Source organism: Mangifera indica, chromosome 17, assembly GCF_011075055.1.
Source record: "Mangifera indica cultivar Alphonso chromosome 17, CATAS_Mindica_2.1, whole genome shotgun sequence".
Taxonomy (NCBI): Eukaryota; Viridiplantae; Streptophyta; class Magnoliopsida; order Sapindales; family Anacardiaceae; genus Mangifera; species Mangifera indica.
This window is the reverse complement of record NC_058153.1, coordinates 11,571,481-11,592,839: the sequence shown is the minus strand read 5'-3', so window position 1 is coordinate 11,592,839 and position 21,359 is coordinate 11,571,481. Positions and strand designations below refer to the sequence as shown.

The 21,359-nt window shown below is 32.5% G+C and overlaps 2 pseudogenes; both read right to left on the bottom strand.

Moving 5' to 3' along the window:
• Positions 1-4,214: 4,214 nt before the first annotated feature.
• Positions 4,215-6,934, bottom strand: LOC123200490 (annotated as a pseudogene).
• A 7,178-nt stretch (positions 6,935-14,112) lies between these two features.
• On the bottom strand, positions 14,113-17,248 carry LOC123200489 (annotated as a pseudogene).
• Positions 17,249-21,359: the final 4,111 nt, after the last annotated feature.

Genomic DNA, 21,359 nt, shown 5'->3' with positions numbered 1-21,359 from the left:
CAAAAGTTCAATTGACTTTAACGTGAGTTCAATTCCAAAGTCACCATCTCTCCTTTGGAACCAATATCAGTATGTCACCCATTTCTCTTCTGGTATTAAGGTATCATATCTTGGGGTAAAAATGTCATTAAATTTTGAAGAAGTTACAAACTTTCCTTTGCAATTAACATACTTTTAATAGTAAAGTCAATCCTATGCGTAACTTGATAAATTCACTTCCTCTCCCATTAAACTTATCATGTTAATAATGCAATGAAGTAAATTAACTTTTTACCCTTCTCATTGAATGAGTCATCAAAATCCTAGCGAAAGTTTTTAATGTTTGACAAGAAATGGTAGTAACACAACACAACTATCTTCACTAGGGGTGCAAAAGGGTTGAACTGAAACAAATATTGTTTAACTCAAACTCAATTCAATAAAGTTCATTTAGGGCTTAAGTTTAAACTCAAGTTTGGCCAAAAAATTACAATTAGGTCAATCGGGTAGGTTTGGACCGATAAAAGCCAATATAAAGATTGTTCATGACCTATATTTTCAAGTCTTAGAAACTCATAGATAGATCTTATTTGATTCAAACCGAATTCAAATAAGACTCAATTCGAAATCGATCCAAACTCTAAAAGAGTCAATTCAAGATTGACTAATTGAGACTCGAATTTGATTCGAAAATAATTTAATTTTATATTCAATCAAATTAATTCAAACTTAAATATTTAAATTTGTTTGAATTCAACTCATTCGATTTAAACTTGAACTGCTCATATCCACTTATATTATTAGAAATAAAAGTAGAAAATATAATTTTATTGATTCTCCACCTTGAAAAAGGTCAAGGGAGGATTACAGCAGAAAGACAACGAAAACACATATTATATAACAATATAACATGGTAGGAAAGATTACAACATCATGAAGACAAAACAAGCACACATTACATAACAATAAATATAAAATAGTATAAGTAAAATTTATATAGGAAGTGATTGTACTGTGTATCTTCATGAGGATGGCGGGATCCCATAGAGGTTGACATGCATTTGGGTTCAATGCATCATTCAGATCTTTAGTTATACCTGATTCAAGTTGGATATAGTCAGGTTGGCAACGATGTCTATATGTGAAGTGATCACAAGAGGAATTTCTTCTTCCATTATAAACTCAAACGAAAGAAAGAATTTGTATGAGTGTGAAGTAATTGGAGGAAGAGAGAAAGATATAAACACAAAAGAAAGGAGAAATGAGAATACTAGAAAGACAATAAATCTCCCATTGATAGCCATCGATGCTCAAAAATGGTTTCTTATTGGGGTTAGCAAACTGGGATTTCCAATTGCCAACATATATAATGGAGAAATAAGAACGGGGGACTTTGGCAAGATGGGTGGGGACATGACAACATAAGTTAATTTCCAAATTTGCCCTTGGTTCCAAATTGCCAAAGTCCCTCTGGGGACATGACAACAGAAGTTAATTTCCAAGGGCAAATTTGGAACCAAGGGCAAATTTGGAAATTAACTTATGTTGTCATGTCCCCACCCATCTTGCCAAAGTCCCTCTGGGGACATGACAACATAAGTTAATTTCCAATTTTGCCCTTGGTTCCAAATTTTGGAACCAAGGGCAAATTTGAAAATTAACTTATGTTGTCATGTCCCCACCCATCTTGCCAAAGTCCCTCTGATCAAATGGAAATTTTGGAACTAAACTCATGTTGTTCGTCATACTTCCTAATATTGTATTTGATGCAATTGCTTATGATATGAAACTCAATCAATGGTAAAAAGATGTCCCCACCCCATCTTGCCAGAGTCCCTCGGATAAAATGGGAAATAGGGAACCAAGGGCAATTTTGGAACTAAACTCATGTTGTTCCACGGGCCGAACTTCCCGATACTGTATTTGATGCAGTTACTTATGACATCAGCTGAATCAATGATAAAAAGATATCCTCACCCCATCTGGCCAAAGTCCATTGGTATGTCTCCTAAATTATTATGTCTCCTAGGTTCATGAGAGATTACAACATGAGTTTAGTTTGTCAACAAAACATGAGCTTAGTTCCAAAAGTGCCCTTGGTTCCAAAATTCCCAATATATTACACTAAATAAAATTATATAATGCATAATGCATAAAATATATTACACTAAATGAAACTATAAATTCATTAAAATTTTCATTTCAAACCATATAATGCATAAAATACATCGTTTCAGTCACATGTTTAAATACAACTTGTCGAAATTAAAACTATATTTTATTGCTCCACCATTTTTTTCAGAAAACATTTATTTTTGGCCCTACACAATTCATAAAATAATATGTTTTTATTTATAAATAAATTTAAATTTGGATTTTTTAATATTAAGTATAATAATTATTGCGTCTCTTCCTCCTATGGATTTCATTAATGGAGACATTTCATAGGTAGATATTTAAATTTTCAAATCTAATAGAAGATAATTTGTCATTTCAACAACTCTCGGGCATAAGCTCTAGTTTTTTGGCCTAGGACGCCACAAATCACACTTTCTACTTTAAGAACGACATCTTACCATAGTAATTGAATCATGTATTGAAAATATAATTTTACTAATCGTATATCAAGTATCATGCTATATCATATGATATAGTTTTAAGAAAGAAAATAATAAAAAATATAATTAACACGTTATCATTTTAGAAAATATCATAAACATTTTTAAAAATTTAAAATTTTTTACATATACTTTTACTATATCATAATTTTCTCTAAAAAATGTATTAACTCATATTGGTAATATGTATTTCATCGTATGATATATTCACTGTATTGTTTTAATTATAATACATTTCATGATACATATCATTTTTTATTTATATCGCATCGTATCATAAGATACCGATAACTATACATCTTATCCATTTCTCTTTTGCGATTAATGTCATACGTTAGGGGTAAAAACGTCATTAACCTTACTCTTTTTTTGTCACTTTGTGATCAATATCTTGAATAGTATGAGCAATGAATGTGATGGAAGCACTTTTTATCCTTCCACCATGATCAAATTAGACTGGGCTTCTATAAGAGGAAAAGGAAACCATTCTAATGGCTTTATTCGCTTGAGAAATACTATTTATGTACATGTCATACAAATGTATCATGCACAAATATTGTCCTTCTTGTGTCCACAAGTGACATTTTTCAAATTGAGTTTAAACAAAGATTAGTTTAAGCTCAATCTGAGTCTAAAAACGTGAAATTGAGATTAAATTCGATTTACTCAATTGACAATAAATTCATCAAAAAAATTATTGGAAATGATAAAAAAGCAAGAAGAGATAAAGATTGATTGAAAAAGATGAAAAACCGGTAAAAAAGATGGATATACCTTGAATCCAAAGTCTATACTATCTTTGTTTGAGCTCAGTTCATTTGATACAAACACTAAAACGACTCTAGTCATGTTTGCCCTAATCACAATACAGAGTAGGTTTTCATATGCATAATTTAACCTACAAGACAAAAATTGGTTCATTTTCTTTGGTGGCATAGATCCGAGAGCAAGAGGTCAGGGATTTTGATCTCAGCTTCTCCTATCCTTGAGCTAGCATTCAAGAATTTTCAACCGCAGAGAAATTTCATCAATCGCCTTTGCCTGCTCATTCTCTTTGCTTGTAAAAACCTAGAACACTTTCCACGGCAGCTTCAATCAACAGGCAAATGATTTTGATCAACTGCTGCAAATGTTAAATATTAAACTTTTCTTACTTATATAGTTAATTTACCTCCTCATCAATGGCTATGTCATAAGGACCTTCAGGCATGATAGGATTATGTTTCCAGGTCTTATTGAATGGCTACTGATTCTGTTGGATTCCGATGCACACTTTGAAAGTACAATAGCATTTTCCACTCTTTCTTCATATCTGATCTCACAGATAAACAGTTGATTATGCAAGAATTATAAAATTGCTTAAAGGTAACTTAACTACTAATTAAGCATATGTAATTACGAGGAAAATCAGATAGCTATCCTCCTACCACTCTTGTCATCAGCGGCTAATTCGTCACTTATCCTTTAATGGGTTCCACTTAAGAAAAGTTCAATGAAATTTTTTTTTTTTTTTTTTTTAAGTTAAGTCTGAACAGTTCTCATCTACATGCACTTTGATCATGTTAAAACACCTAATCTATCAAGTACTCTATGGACTCAAAAACTTAGACTAGTAGGTGAAGATGTAAGATTTAATTTACCTGAACAAAAAAATACAACCACTTTACCAGATTTTTGCACATATTATAAAATGCTGAATTAAATTACACTGAGGTTACATAAATTCCTAAAACACCACATTTTCTAGATTCATAAAGAGAGAGTTTGAAACATTTCTGAATGATAATTTTTAAGGGATAAAACTATTTTGTTAGACATCATGGTCTTATCACGATCACCAGAGATTCCCACTCCAAACTACATATAACATCCTGCATGCAAGTTTGTGTGTTCAGTAAAGGCTTTCATATAGACTTCCCAAATGCAAATAGATGAAAAAAAGTTCTTGCAGAGTACTTAAGGATGGGTTCTGCTGGTCGATGTATAGCAAGCATACTGCCATCATAGATCCTAGGCAAATATCATACCTCCCAACCACTCCAAACTACATATAACATCCTCTGAGCAGAAGATGGCGGGTAATACTTGTGCAGATGAACCATTTAAGGATTTTGTATAGCAATCATCCTGATCCTCCCAAACCTCACTTTCAGATATTGAAGGGATAGCAGAATCTCCAGTCCCAACACCAGAGAGAACAAGTGGTTGTTGCTGACATCATAGATCCCAGGCAAATATCGTACCTGATGAGCCTCCAGCCTAAAAATACTAGAGAATTAAAAAACTGGCTCTAAGATTCAAGCAAACAATAGATACCTGTCATACTAGGTTACATTAAGAAAGTTAATTCTGGCTTTAAAAATCACCAAGTAAATCAATTAAACGTCCCCATTTAACGCATTAAATGCACTGTAAAAGGCAACCTATTAAGGCTTCACATCAGTAAGGTTTTCAAACTATAGAACCAGAGATTGAATGAAGATATAACGATTAGACTCAAAAAAAGTAATACCTTATGCTACCATAGAATTCCTCAGTTTTTCACAATAGAATGCCTCTTCTCTTGCAGACACTAAAAGGAAAACATCTATTTCAAATGGTCCATTCCATTGTATGATCCAAAATAAAATCGGAGGAAAGCAACAATTGTCCTTAGTTGATATAATAAAACCATAATGGAGCTAAGCCGCTAGTAATACGAGCATACAAGACTTTAGTATATTTTAGTAATTCAATAACATCTAAATCATACAGGACTTTAGTAAGTACAAATAAATTTCAATATTATCATCGGCAGCATTGTATGAATGTCCCTAGGCCATGTCACGTTATTTATTTATTTTAGACTTTACTGCAATCCTTGCAGGATATTTATGCATCTAAGAAAAGCAACAGGAGGGGTACTAGCGGAAACATTCTAACAAATAAAATGCAGGCAACAGCAGAGATTTCACATGTACAAAATAAGAGAAATGGAAGAGGCAACAGACAACTATAACTACAACGTCCAATTTCGTACACAAACTCTGAAAGTTTTACAACACAAAGAGGCAAAAGTTCTTACCAGACAAGTGTGTTTTCTTAATGGATGAATATCAATTGAATGCACCATCCCAGAAGATTTTCCTTGAGACCTGTGCAAGATTAACCATGAAAAGCCCATAATCCACAGCAATCAACGAAAACCATCGAAGCATATGTAAGTAACAAACAAAAACCAACGAGCAAAGGTTCATTTAACCATTCATAGCCCAAACATTTCTTCCCACAGCGTTTATGTGCTCAAAAACATATAAATTATGCCAAAAATAATTCAAAAGATTTAAAGGCTACTCGGCAACCAAAAAATTATCATCTTTAGTCAGCAAATGTTAATTTTTTTTAAAAAAAAAAAAAACCTCATTGAACAATTCCATTACCATTAACTTACACTAAATTTAACAAAAAACACTTACAATATAGAAAAGAGTAAACTTTATTACAGCAATTGATCACAAAAAATAAAACTTTTCAAATAACAAAGATCAAAGCTCACCAATTCCCTTTAAACTGCGAAACCGGACCACCAGGGCGTCTCAGATCCTACCATTGAAGTCCAAATCCATACCCACCAGTCACAAACTCACTCGGAGATGCCCATTTAACGGCGTTGAACCCCACCAAACCCTCCCCATCAAAAACCCTCCGAAAACTCTCTCCGATACGACCGAAATTAACCAAAGTGACCCTGGCGTCTTCCCCCACGCGCACGACCCCAGCACTCTCCGCCACGTCAATTCCGGGAATGGATCCCTCGTGAAACCCCTTACCGTCCACCGCGTGCAGCAACTCGAGCCCCGAGGAGCCTGCAGAGAGCAGGTGGAGCGATCCAGAGAGAGTCGCTGCGACGAGGATCGGGGAATGGCCGAAGGAGGCGAGAGAGGAGATTCAAGAAGGTGGGGTCCAGAGGGAGTGAGAGAAGATGGGTCGGAAAAGGAGAAGGTTCGGAGGGACGGGGTGGAAGCGTCGGTGTCAAAGAGAGAGACAGCGAAGAGTTTCGAGAGAGGCGAGAGCGGAGGGAGCCACTTCACGGCGTCAATATAGGCGGCTTGGGGGAGCTTATGGATTTGCAAAGAGGTGGTTGTTGCATCTAGGCCCGTTATCGCCATTGCTGATGTTTTGGAAGGGTTTTGCGAGGAAAAAGAGAGTAAAGGGACAGAAAATGCTTTTTCGAATAGAGATCAGTCGGGTTGGTCAGTCAGTTCGATCAGTCGAGCCGATTAGTTGAATCAGGTCGATAAAAGCCGATACGTACACTGTGTATGGTCCAGATTTTCTTGCCCGGGAAAACCACATATTTTCGAATCTGAACCAATTTAAAATTAAAAAAAATTATTTCAAGAATTAAAAGAAGTTACTTCAAGATTCTGTAGTGGAGATTAGGATATAATTTAATTTTAAATTTGATTAAATCAACTTAAATTTAAATATTTAAACTAATTTAAATTTAACTTATTTAATCAAAATTTAAATAGTTTATATTAAGGTATATTATTAGATGAGTAATATTATGTGTACCCATTTTGGGTACACAAATATATACACACTCATATGTGTCATCATATGATTGATTATTATTTTATTCTTAATTCAAAATCATCCAATCACATGATGACACATATAAATGTGTACATATTTATGTACCCAAATTAGGTACACATAGTTTTATTGTTATTAGATATACAAATAAAAAGCATGATTTTATGGATTCTCCATTCTGAAAAAGCTCAAAGGAGAATTATAATAATAAAAAGATAAGAAAAACACATATTATATAACATAAAAAGGAGAATTACGACAAAAGAAAGGTTAATGTGGGCCAATATATATCATCTATTTTCTCTTTTAAGTTAAGGCCGAAGAACTATTTCCCTCCCATAGTTTGGTTAAATGACAAGTTTCTAAATACCTCAGCTGTCATCCAATTTTGCTAGTGTTTTCTATTAGTTTTCAAAATAAATTGTTGACAAAAGCATCCATAAAAATTAATTTTCATTTAAATTGCTTATTTATACTTTATTTAATTGATGATAGAAAACTATTTTTTATATATAAAAATTAATTTTAATCAATATAATTCAGCTTAATTTATCAATTTACTACAATTTACCAACATAATTAAGTAATTTATGATATAATCTCATTATGTATTTTTAGGTCATCACCTTCATCTTCGAATAAATATGCACACACATGATTATGATAAAAGAGTATTATTTGTTCATTAAATTCATATGAAAGTTTTTCATTAATCCTTCACTCTACTAAGAAATTTGAAGAAATATTAATTCTCAAATATTTAATATTAAGGAATAAAATATATAATACATTTCAAATGAGAATTTAAAATGTTGATTATTTTATTTGAATATTTTCTTTTATGTGTTAAATGACAATCCCACCCTCCACATGTCACCTTTACACTTTCTCATACTATTTAAACAACTTAACACTTTAATTTGTAACCACTAAATTTGTATTACTGAGTTTAATATTAAATAATGTATTAATACCTTTAACTTTGACATTTTAGAATCATCCACTGAATCATCGTTTTATATGTTTTCACTGTCATGTGTCAATGCACCAATAAACTATACTAATTAAAATTATAAATTCATTAAAATTTTTATTTCAAATTGTACAAAATTCAACATTTTAGTCACATGTCTAACTACAATTGGTTGATAGTAAAACTGTATTTTATTTCTCTACTATTTTTTTTCAGAAAACATTTATTTCTGGCCACACATGAATTATAAAATAATACTTTTTTATTTACAAATAATTTTAAATTTGGATTTTTTAATATTAAGTACAATGACTATTGTGTCTCTTCCTCCAATGAATTTTATTAATGAAAACACTTTATGGGTAGATATTTAGATTTTTCAAGTTTCATGGGTGATGGGTCGTTTCAGCATAGTTTTGGACTCGAACAACAGACCACCCATTTCTCCGTTGGAAGCAAAGACCATCAAAATTCACAGTTCCTACTTTGGAAACGACATGTCACCCATTTCTATTTTTCGACTAATGTCATACCTTAAGGGTAAAAATGTCATTAATCTTTTCTAAGAGAACGTATACTCTCTTTTTGTCGGTTGTGACCAATATCCTGACTGGTATGAGCAATAAATGTGATGGAAGCACCTTTATGACACGTGGAACGCTTCCACAGTGAACAAATTAGACTGGGCTTTTGTAGAAGGAAAAGAAAATCATTCCCTTGGGATAATTTTAGGGTTCATTTGGTTAAAAGATTTTAAGATTACCTTAGTAATCTATCTTTTATTCTTTTGTTTGGTTTATCCGTAATAAAAGATTACATTCTCTTGAGATAATTTTAGAGTGCGTTTGGTTAAAGGATTTTAAGATTACCTTAGTAATCTATCTTTTATTCTCTTGTTTGGTTTATCAGTAATAAAATATTACAGTAATCTTTTATTACCAATGCTGACTTAGCAAATAATATAGGTAATAATCTGATTACCACTTTTACCTTAGGTATTTAAAGATTACTGGGATAATCTTGAGTTTATTATAGAAAAATTATTATTTATTAATTTTTTGAGGTAAAAATAAATTTATTTTTAATTAATATGACAAATAATATAAAAAATATTTAAAAATATTTTTTTCAAGGGCATTTAAGTAAAATAATTTACTAATAATCTTTTATTACTTTTAACTAAATACAATAATTATTTATACTTATCAAATTTTATCAAATATAGTAATCATTTATACCCAATAATCTTCTAAGTAATGTATCTTTAATGTAATCTTTCTATTTTAGTAATCAAATATTACTCAAATCAAACACCCCATTAGAGAGGCATAATTTTCTCTTGGTGTTCTTCTTAGCCAACAAATGTTGCTTTCCAGCTGTCCTCCTTAGTATTTTCCCTCCACCAGTCATCCGAAGCCTCTTTGCCGACGCCTATCAACAAAACCATCAAATTTAACAAACATTTTTTTTTTGCACCCAAGCAACCAAACCTCATTTACATTACCAAAAAACACTCTGCATGGTAAAATGCAACGTTGCATATGTAACAAGGCCCAAGGACTATTTCCAACCCAATGTATCCCTTTATCATAAGTTTCTATCATTTAACTTTAAAAATTGTATTTATCCACCTATGAGCGATTAAAGTTAACAAAACTCTAACCCCTCAAAATTTTATTTCTTTTTCATCTCTAAACTCTAAAAACTAATAATTTCTCTTACAGACAAAGTTTTAAAAAATAACATTTCTCTCCCAAGGTTTGGTTTTCAAAATCCGACGTCATCTCCAATGCTTCTCCAGCAGCATCTCCTTTCTCTTCCTCCGACGGTTGCTCCCTCACGATCTTTTCCTCCAACTGATGGTTCTAAACCCAGCAGAAGACAATGTTTTGTCGAGAAAGACGAAACATCGTCTCCCCGACGAAGATGAGAGATTCTTCTTCATGCGACAAAGCTGAGTTATTTTTGACATCAATCGATATTGTCCAAACTTCCAAATGAGAAAAGCTTGACTGCTAGAGGGAGATGAGACATCGAGAGATATTTATTGTTGATGACGACGTCAGAGATATAAAAACTAAACTCTATGAGGGAACTATCATTTTTTAAAACTTAAGTTAGGGGAAAAATTTTAGTTTTTAAAATTTAGGAGAGAAAAAATAGATTAAATTTTAGTTTATTTTTAATATTACAGATAAAATAATGATTTTACCCCTAAAACCGTTAATTGTAACCACTCATGGGTAAGTATTTGAAAATTTCAAAGTAAAGGGTAAAAACTTGAGATAATAAGATATTTTCGATGAGAATAAGTCCTTTGGCCTATGTAACAACATTAACATTTCAACCACAACTGTCATCAAAACCAACTTCACTCCTACTTCCCATTATAGGTATGATTGGATTCGAACTGACTCAAGTTGAAGCTCGATTCGATTTGTATGGAACTAAGCTTGAGCTCAAGCTCGAAAACATTGCAGTTTCAATCTCAAGCTCGAGTTCGAGCTTAGCTTGTTTCAAATTCGTTCAAACCAAACTCGAGCTCAAATTCAAATAAGCTCAGTTTGGATTCAGACCTAATTACAGGGGAATAACAATTCTTTTCTAATAACACAATGGTAAATAAAACAGGCATTGCTTCGGCAACATTTTCGGTATAACATTTTCAAAATATCACCAAACATTTGCATTGACATTCTAACCACAACTTCAACAAAATTGACTCTGCCCCAGGTAACATTATTTGGCAGAACATTTTATCAGCATCTTGCAACATTTGCGTCAACACTTCAACCACAGCGTTAAAATTTTTTCTTTAATCCCGGTAACAGTACTGGAATAACTTTATTTCGGTATGTTGCAACAGTGTAAGTATGACTTCAATAACATTTGGCAGCAAAATTTTCTTGCCTAATTAACCAAAAGGGAAAAGGACGATTTCCCATCCAAATTTTAGGTCTTTCTCAAACCTATATCTACAGAAAATGAAAACCCCCAATTCTCATCCATGGCCAAACTGTCATCCAAAATTTTAATTAGAGACAGAGGTAAAATCGTCATTTTACCTATAAACTTTAAAATTTTAAAATTTTATCGTTTCCCCCCTCTAGGTTTTAAAAACTAACATCTCAACCTATCTTTAAAGTCTAAAAAGTTTATATTTCACCCCTAGGGTTTGCTTCCCTCTTTGGTCACCACCGACGGTTAACGTATTCCACCGATCTCCCGTCTCCGACTGCAAATGATGATTAAGGATGACCCTTTATCGCTTAGATCTGGACGAAAATAAACAAAGGACGACGTTTCGTCATCACGTCTGGACGACACAACGAGTGACGAGGAGATGAAAATCTCTTCATCGCACCATTGTCGTCGCACCAGGAGAAGGAGGAGGTCGGAGACGACGTCGAAAGATGAAGTTGAAGAATAAGGGTGAAATGCTATTTTTGAAAGTTATGGGGGACGACTAAGTTTTAAAAAATATGAAAACCCTAGGTTTAGGGGTGAAAATATTATTTTTCAAAATTTGAAAACTTTAGATAAGGATGAAATGTTAGTTTCTAATACCTAAGGGGCAGGAGTAATAAACTTTAAACTTTTTAATATAAACAATAAAATAACTATTTTATCCTTCCTTTTAACATAAGTTTGGCTATGGATGGAATTGGGGTTTTTCATGTCCCATGGGTATAACTTGAGGAAAGCCTAAAATTTGGATGGGACATAGTCCTTTTCCCAACCAAAATTACAGTATTTTTGGCTGCACATTATGACCGCGGTAACATACAACAACAGTTGTAACAAATTGCCTACATTAACATCAATTTTGTAGCCAATTCACGCTAAATATGGCTGGCATATGACTAAAATGACTGTAACTTCTTAGAAGTTTTTTTTTTATTATTATTATTTTTTTGGGGACTTTTTCAACACCCAATTCAGAGAAGAAACAGATAAGCGAAAGTAAAGTGAGAAAGAGAGACGACCTTCTGGGTCTTCATTTTGTAGCCTTAACAGCGAAAACAGTGACAGTTCGGGGCCGAGTTTGCGAGACAAATGTTAATTCGGAGAGCTTGTTGCTACGAAGAAGAAGAGAAGAAGAGGGAGAAATGTGACGAGTGGAGGCGAGTTTGAGCGAGTTGTGAAGCTTTGAAGTGAGTTGAAGGGGAGAATAGGAGAAACGAGGGGGGCCAATAGGGGAAAAGTGAGAAGACTTTAAACTGAAAGATAACATCGAATAGCTTAAAGAAACCATTTTTGAATTTGGGTTTTCCGATTACGAAGAGTTAAAGAGAAGAAGAAGAAGAAGAAAGGACTGGCGACGCGTGGATAAAGATTAAAGAGAGGGCAAATGTGGACCGCCATCTTTTGTAATGTTTTTACGGCAGAGGACGTTGCTTGCTCATCAACCATAATGCTCCGCCACGGGTAGTGATTTCTGTATTTCTAGAAACATATGGGAGTGATTTGAGATTGACAGAACCTGAGGTTTTTTTTTTGTACTACCCTAAATCGAAACAACTTTTGTCAACTGGGGAGGACTCAAGCTGAATCGAGCCTGAATAAGAGATTATTTAATTTAAATTCAAGAAGTCCATCTTGTTGAGTTGCCAAAACTCTATCAAATAAATGAAGGCCATAATATGATGATGAATAATCGTTAAAGAAACTAGAGAAGGTGAATCTATCACCATCATTAATAAAAAATTTTTGAAAAAAATAGATTTGTAAATGATTTGATCTATTTAAACTAACTAAATTCAAACTCAAGATAAGGTAATACAATCCAAGTTTAGACTTGTTCGAATTGAATATTAAACCAAACCTGACTCATCTCAATTTGAATCCATTCCCCTGCCAATTATGAACAAATTTATGATTATTTTTTTGAATTTCATGATAATATTTGAGGAATTATGTTCCGAAATAATATTTATTTCAAAATTTGAAATATGTATAATAATGTTCTTTATAGATTCTAAGATTTTTTTTCCTCTTTCTTTCATTATATTTTTTACTTACTCAAATATTAAGGAATTCTTTTTCTTATCAATTAATAAATCTCTTTACTTATACGACTTAGATTTCTCGTATTTTTTTAAAAGTGATTCAATTGATTCAATTAAATTATGATACTAGTGAGGTTGATGACATCGATGAGATTGATATTCAAATTTTTTGTTTTAAAATGTATTAATTTAACCCCATCAGTGAGGCCATCACCCCATAACATATTGCCAGCAGAACCTCATATTTCTTTTATTACATTACCTAATTGTTCCAAAGCAACTAGAAAGAGATTATTTAATTAGAAAGAATTCAATTTAAATGTGGGATACCTATCTAGAGGTTTTCGTAACTCAATCATGTATGATGGAATCATCAAAGATTTGACCTTTTCGAACTCAATCTGTAATTTACTATAGGCTTGGGAAACAAAGAGAAGAAGCGTAAATACAAGATATCCAAGCTATAAAAAAAAAGGAAAAAGATTGAATAGAGGAACTCCCGAACATTTGGCCATCTTATATGTGTCGATATCAATGATAACTCATTATTTCGATGAGTCATTTCTTTAGACAAAAGAAGATTATGTAAACACTTACTCGAAATCTCACATATCATATGATTTTATATTAAAATTATTAGTAGTGCAGAAGTGATCAAAAGGCTCAAAATTATCATGAAACGTAGCACTCGAGATTTCTTACGTGCAATTGCGAAACCCAATTTTCAACATGGATTAATGCACGTTTTGATGGCAAACTTGGGATCTAGACGTTGACCCATTTAGAGGGCAAGCCCGAGTCTTGAATGATCTGACAATGTCAGTTATGACATTAACAATACAATTACAATTTTACATATATATTATACTTAATCAATCCAACAAAAATCAATTTTAGCTTGATAACATATTTGTCACCATATAAATAAAGTTGAGTGCAAGTCTCATGGTGAGTCTCGATCCAACGTGATTCCTCCAATTCAACTACAGATTAATCCAGTTCCAAGTTTAAACATTAACATAGACCAGATTGACCACCAAGCCTCACTTGAACCAGTTCAACAAGCCAGTCCAGTATAGCTTTTAAAACATTGCTTCTTGAATGGTACCAAATCTTGAAAATACAGAACTCACTCAAATGATTTTCATCATTCGGAGCTTTTGTTCAAGTTTCTCATTCAGTCAGAATGATCAAATGGTTAGAATTGTATTTGCAGCTAAGACATAATCAAATTACCCACAGCAACAGCTTGTCTGCGATTCAATCAACATATAAATTGCCTTCATAATAAACTGGACGTGACATTATCAAAACACTGCTTCTCCTACAAGCATTTCAAGGACATCATAGTTGTCATCTGTCAGGAACTTACTCCATTCATTGTCCAAGGCCAAAATGGAGTACATTACACCAAGAGGCTTGGTATATCTCTGATTCTTGGGAAAATTGTCGAGAAGGAAGAATGTGAACAGATTCGAAGCTGAGGGGTTAACCCCCCTTTACATCCAATCATAAACTAAACATCATGGTCTTATCCTGATCGCCAGAGATTCCCAGTCCATACTACATATAACATCCTGCATGAAAGTTTGTGTGTTCACTAAAGGCTTTTATATAGACTTCCCAAATGCAAATAGAAAAAAAAAATCTTGTAAATTAAGTACTTACCGAGGGGTTTTGCTGGTCAATGTCAAAACTGTTAATTGCACAAGGTTCGGCCATAAGCTCGGTGGGTTCTTCACCTATACAGTTAGACATATATATATGATCTGTCAAAATTTATATTAAGACATAGTTATCCAATCCAGCAATGGGACAACAAAGATTTTGACTCATCCAAGTGAGCATGTTGTTGCCAGAAACGACAGAGATAGAAAGCAATGGCTGGATCAAGAACACTATAGCTTGTTCAACCACAGCAAGGATACCATCCTCTGAGCAGAACATGGCAGGATATACTCGTGCAGATAAAATGTTTGAGGATTTTGTATAGCAATCATACTGAACCTCCCAAACCTCACTTTCCGATATTGAAGGGACAGCAGCATCTCCAGTCCCAACAACAGAGAGAACGAGTGATTGTTGCTGCCATCATAGATCCCAGGCAAATATTGTACCAGATGAGCCTCCAGCCTACAAATACTAGAAAATCAAAAAACTGGGTTTAAGATTCAAGCAAACAAGATATACCTGTCATACTAGGTTACATTAAGAAAGCTGATTCTGGCTTTAAGAATCATCCAGTAAATCAATTGGACATCCCCGTTTAACGCATTAAATGGGCCGTAAATGGCAACCTATTAAGGCTTCTCATCAGTATGGTTTTCAAACTATAGAACCATAGTTTGAATGAAGATATAACGATTAGACTCGAAAAAAGTAATAACTTATGCTACTATAGAATTCCTAGGTTTTTCACTATAAAATGCCTCTTGCGGTCACTAAAAGGAAAACATCATCGACCAACCAAATATTTCTTTTTCTAATATTCCAGCTCACTGTATGATTCCAAATAACATCAAAGGAAATCAGCAATTGTTCTTAGTTGAAATAATAAAACCATGCTGGAGCTCAGCCACTAGTTATATAAGCATACAAGACTTTAGTAGGTACACATATATTTCAATATTTTTAGTACATCAGTAGCACCTAACTCACACAGGACTTTAGTAGGTACATATAAATTTCAATATTATCATCAGAAGCATTGTATAAATGTCCCTAGGCCATGTCTCATTATTCATTTTAGACTTCACTGCAATCCTTGCAGCATATTTTAACAGCTAAGATAAGCAACTGGAAGGTAGTAGCAGAAACATTCTAACAACTAAAGTGCAGGAAACAGCAGAGATTTCACATGTATAAAATAAAAGAAAGGGCAGCGGCAACAGTTGAATCGACTATAAGTACAATGTCCAATTTCATACACACACTTCGAAAGTTCTACAACACAAAGAGGCAAAAGTTCTTACCAGGCAAGTGTGTTTTCTTGATGGATGATTATCAATTGAATGTACCATCCCAGAAGATTTTCCTTGAGACCTGTGCAAAAATCACCCCAAAAACCCATAATCCACAGCAATCAACAAAAACCAACAAGCAAAGGTTCATTTAACCAATCATAGCCCAAACATTTCTTCCGACTGCGTTTATGCACTCAAAAACATATAAATTATGCCAAAAATGCTTCAAAAAATTTAAAGGCTACTCGGTTAGCAAAAAATTATCATCTTTAATCAGCAAATGTTAATAAAACCCTCATCGAACAATTCCATTACCTTTTAACTTACGCTTAATTTAACAAAAAACTTGTAATATATAAAAGAGTAAACTTTATTATAACAATTGATCACAAAAAATAAAACTTTTCAAATAACAAATATCAAAGCTCACCAGTTCCCTTTAAACTGAGAAACCGGCCCGCCATGGCGTCTCAGATCCCACCATTGAAGTCCAAATCCATACCCACCAGTCACATACTCACTCGGCGACGCCCATTTAACGGCGTTAAACCCCACCAAACCCTCCCCATCAAAGACTCTCCTAAAACTCTCACCAACACGACCGAAATTAACCAAATTGACCCTCCCGTCTTCCCCCACGCTCACGACCCCAGCACTCTCCACCACGTCAATTCCTAAAATGGGCCCGCAGAGAGCAGGTGGAGGGATCCAGAGAGAGTCGCCGCGACGAGGATAAGGGACTGGCCGGAGGAGGCGAGAGAGGAGATTCGAGAATGTGGGTCCAGAGGGAGTGGGGAGGGGAAAGAGTGGGAGAAGATGGGTCGGAAAAGGAGAAGGTTTGGAGGGACGGAGTGGAAGCGTCGGTGTCAAAGAGGGCAACAGCAAAGAGTTTCGAGAGAGGCGAGACCGGAGGGAGCCACTTCACGGCGTCAATATAAGCGGCTTGGGGGAGCTTATGGATTTGCGAAGACGTGGTCGTTGCAGCTAGCCCCGTTCTCGCCATTGCTGATGTTTTTGAAGGGTTTTGCGAGATTATAGCGAGAGTAAAGGGACAGAAAATGCATTTTTGTATACAAATCGATCGGGTCGGGCCGATAAAAGCCACTTCATAGAGCGTGCATGGTCCAAAACCACATATGAGCTGGTTTGGGGTGTGCTAAAACAACCCCAATTCAAGATTAATTAAAAATTTGTTTACTTGAAACTCAAATATAATTTAATTTTAGGGTCGGTCAAACCAATCTAAACTTAACTAATTGAATTAATTTATATTTAATTTATTCAATTCCTTGAGGATTAGAGATAAAAATAAAAAAATAAAATTTTATATATCCTCCCCTTAAAAAAAGGAATAGTGGATTACAACATCAATACGATAAGGAAAACTCATATTATATAACAATACCACATAATAGTGGGAATTACAACATCAAATAGGAAAAAAAAAAAACACAAATTACATAACAATGATTATAATATTGTATAAGTAAAATTTATATAAGAAGAGTACAGTTGTATTATATTGTACATCTTCATCAAGATGGTGGGATCCCATGAAGACTAACATTATTCGAATACATTATTTGAATCTTCAGTTGTGTCTGTCCAAAATTGGGTATAGATATGTTGGAGACAATGTCTATGTGTGAAGTAATTATAAGAGAAGCTTCTTCTTCATATATAAACTCAAATGAAATTAAAAATGTGTATGAAGTAATTGGAGAAAGAGAGAAAGATATAAATACCAAGGAAAGGAGCGACATGAATGCTAGAAACATAGCTAATCTCGCAGTAGCCATTATTAAACAATAACAAAGAAATGCTTTTCTTATTGATAACACAAGGCTGGGTGCGATGCTGAAGAAATGTTTTTTATCCTTGATAACACAAAGCTGATTATATAGAGACTGCACCTCCTTCGCTCTTGGGTTGGGTTGAGATTGGTCCCACCTTAACTTTTTGTAATTCCACTTCTGTAGGATTGGACGTTGGTCCCACCTCAACTTTTTGTAATTCCACTTCGGTAGCATTGGACGTTGGTCCCACCTCTAACTTTTTGTAATTCCACTTCTGTAGCATTGGACGTTGGTCCCACCTCTAACTTTTGTAATTCCACTTCTGTAGCATTGGACGTTGGTCCCACCACTAACTTTTTGTAATTCTACTTCGGTAGCATTGGACGTTGGTCCCACCTCTAACTTTTGTAATTCTACTTCGGTAGCATTGAAAGTTGGTCCCAACTCTAACTTTTGTAATTCCAGTTTTGTAGCATTGGAAAAAACGTAGAACAGTCGCAAAAAAGAAAGACTACTCTAAAACTCCAACACCTCAACGACAGCCATATTTTCTTATTAAACTTTCAATTTGTAGTTTTCATATTAGGTTTGATTGATATTCGGTACTTTTCTGGTCTTGCTTTTGATCAATCCAAGTAGTTTCTTTATTTTTCAGCCATGTTACGTTGTAAAATTTCGTGTATTTGTATCAATATAGTGAAAAGTTAAGAGACTGAGGCCTAATTAAAGGCGGTAACTTTTGTGGGTATTCCTCTTTGCTGTTTTTTTTTTTTTTTTAAATCATACTAATCAAATCAGATATGATAACTAATTTTAAAGAGAACACACTCTCTTTTTATCCTCCGTTTGCCTCTAGATTGGCTTAAGGATGCATGAGGGTCTCATCTAAATTCTGAAGGATGCTAACAATTGATTACTTAACCACTAATTAAAGCATATGTAATTATGAGGAAAATCAGAGCAGAGGCCAATTCCTTCACCTTTCCTTTTAATGGGTTCCACTGAAGAAAAGCTCTATGGGTTTTTCTTCGGTCAAAGAACTTATACCCACCCAAAGTATATTTTTTTCCGGTCTATTTAATTTTAAAAATCTCATTTATTCATCTATTAATAACTAAAGTTAATAAAACTCTAACTTTTTAAAATTTTATTTTATTTTTTTCTAAATCTTAAAAATTAACTATTTTACTCCTAGACTAAGTTTTAAAAAATGATATTTCTCTTCTTAAGATTTAGTTTTTAAACTTCAATGTCATCATTGGTGACCTATCTCTCCCAACTCTTCCTCTCCCTCTGGCAATTTTTTTCTTTTTATCTAGACCTCCAATTGCCATCTATTAAAATTGAGAAGTGTGAAAAGACGATTGTCATTTAAAAATTTTATTTATATACATATTTTATATTACCCTAAAATTTTAAAATAGTTATTTTTCCCTCTATTTTTATAATTTTAAGTTTAAAAATTAATTTTTCCCCTGGAATTAGGTGTACTCCGAATACTTTTCTTTCTCTTAATAGTATTTTCAAAGCTGTGTTCCATGGTGCAAAAATAAACTTGGAAATGTATTCCATTCGTAGGTGATTTACAAGCGCTTTTGTGGAGATGGAGACAATCTTTTTAAATCTTAATTCGTGCTAAATAGAAGAATCTGGAGCAGTCCATTTTGACTAAAAGTCCTGGATGTGTTCTATTATCTTCTTTGTAATATCACTAGCAAGGCATTTGACTCATGAGAATTTGTTTTTAATTATGGATATTATCTTATTTACTTTTTCAAATAATCAAATTGTTAAAATTATTTTAGATTTTAATAGAGTATTTAGTTAATCTTAATTTAATTATAATTATATTTTTATTTATTTAATTTTTATAATAAAATATCTTAGCTTTTAATTAAATTAACTTGCAAACTAGAGATTATTTTAGAAAAAATATATTAACAATTTAAAAAATAATAATTTAATTAATTAATTTTATAATTTAACAACATAGAAAACTAATATACTATTAAGATGAACAATATTTTTAAAAATATACAAAATAAATATTTAACATAAAATATGTTAATTTAATCAAATACAATAATAATTTATACTCAATAATACTAAAATAATATTTTTTATTTTAAAAGAAATATTATTCTGACTGAAGGTATCTAACAAGTAATCCCACATCAATCAATCTTCTTATTTATTTATTTTTGGATAATACTATATTAAGGTCCTAGTTAGTAAATACGGAATAGAAAAAAAGGGAACGTGAATTATACGAGTATAATATAACGAAAAATGAAAAATACGTTTGTAAAAAAATATTTTTAAAATTTTTACATTGAAAAAGTATGAAACGTATATATACGAGTTTAATATGACACATCGTCAATAATACGTTTTTAAAAATATGACAATATTATAATAATTTTAGTATTTTTCACAAATCTCCTATTAAAAATCAATATCACAATTGAAATGTAAAATATTTAATTAACTATTATACCTAATTTAATATAATATATAATCAAAATTCTTTATAAAATAAGTAATACACTAGTCATTGGAAAAAACAAGCAAATTAATCAGTTTAAATTTTAAACTTATATCAAAATGAATCTTTGTACAAGTCATAGGGGAGAAATACGAAAAATTAGAGTTGAAAATTAAGAAAAAAATATTGTTAGGTTTTTTTTTTTAAATAATAGTGATATTTTCGTAAATAATTGAAAATAGAAATGACAATTTTGTATTTTAAGTTTAGAAAAAAATTCAAAAATATGACGTATAATTTATGTTTAATACAAAAAATATGTAAAATATGTGTTTAATATATTTTAGGTTTAAAAATTCTTTTAAACGTATTTAATATGTAAATAATATAAAAATACAAATAATATGAGAATAATTCGGAAATTTACTAATTAGGATTAAGGTTACATAGTTTATTAGCATATATGCATGAATCAATCTCTGAAAAAGGATATTCACTTTCCTAAATTTTTATAATGCTGTTTAGTGATGCCATTTGCCTAAAAGCAAGCTAAGTTGGACCACTAGAGATCTCCAGTTTAAGCATGTGAAATTTCTGTTAGATGTTATGTTTTTTGAGGTTACGGTGAGATGAAACCAAACCGGTTTACCAAGTCATCATTAGTTTCGTAGGGAAAGTCAACATCTGATCAGAAAGAGTGATCACAGGAACGGCCTTCAACGGTATGCTTTCCAATCTTTTGTCTTTTGTCTTCTTGTATGTTTTTTTTAATTCGGTGATATATATTAATATATATTAAAATAATATGTCTTTTGTCTTTGGAAAACCCCCATTTTGATTAATATATTTAAAATAATATTATTTTAATAATAAAAAATAAATTAAATTAAATTCAAACAGAATTAAAATTTGATTTTTACAAGCTTAATGAGTTTGAATTCAAACTCAAATTTAATTA